We start from the raw sequence: 919 nt of genomic DNA, 5'->3' as shown, positions 1-919 counted from the left end.
GTCAGCCTGATTAGGCCATCTGTGTTTGCTAATATGTGTTTATCAAAGTTAGGCTCCTACCCTATCACAGAGACTGAGTCACTATCTGCGTTGATGATTACATTTTAAAGAGATGGCTCTTTAATCCTTGCAAAAGACATTCTTGGGTTATAAAACGGGCAAGAGACTGGGAGAAGATTTACATCTCAAAGGGGCAGAGAAAAAATTTACAGTTACAAGTTTTCCAAAGTAAATACTCTAAGAAAAGGGAGGCCAGGACCCTATAGTCAGGAAGAAACCTGTCTAAAGTTCAGTCTAGCTCAGGGAAACATTAAGGTCCTCTTGGTCAGTTTCTTTGGGAGAGACTTCGGCTATCACTAATGAACTGGCTTCCTCCTCAATTCCTCAGTCATCAAGCTCCATTTATAATAACCGAAGCTGCTTCTAGAATTTCTTAAACCAGACACTTTCCACGGACTTTGCCTTGGTGACTGTGCACTGACTCTACAGGGCAGAAGGAGGGAGGAATGCAGGCAACACATCTCAATAAAAGGGGCCACCGAGGAGCTGAAATTGTAGCTTCACAGTGCCCCCCCCCGTTCTTTTTCCTCTTCCTCAAAACTCTCATTCCCTATTACTCTCTGTTCCTTCTAAGGCTACCCTGGTTTCACATATGTGTGGTTGTTGAGGTAAAGCAATGACACAGACAGTGAAGACCCAGGAAAGGCCCTGCACACAGCTCCCTTATAACTCAGACTCATGGCAATGACCTTCTTTGTGGTCAGTGTATTCCTCCCAAATCTAGAAGTAACTACAGATTTAGTGCCCTGAGTAATTAATTGCTTAAGAGGAAACTGTCGCCTGTGGTTAGTTTAGATTACTAGAGAAGATGTTCTTGAACTGTGACTCTGAGTATCATGGTCCTAAAAAGAGATCGAGG

Source organism: Galeopterus variegatus, unplaced genomic scaffold, assembly GCF_000696425.1.
Source record: "Galeopterus variegatus unplaced genomic scaffold, G_variegatus-3.0.2 Scaffold2859, whole genome shotgun sequence".
Lineage (NCBI taxonomy): Eukaryota > Metazoa > Chordata > Mammalia > Dermoptera > Cynocephalidae > Galeopterus > Galeopterus variegatus.
Note: the sequence above shows the minus strand (reverse complement) of the source record.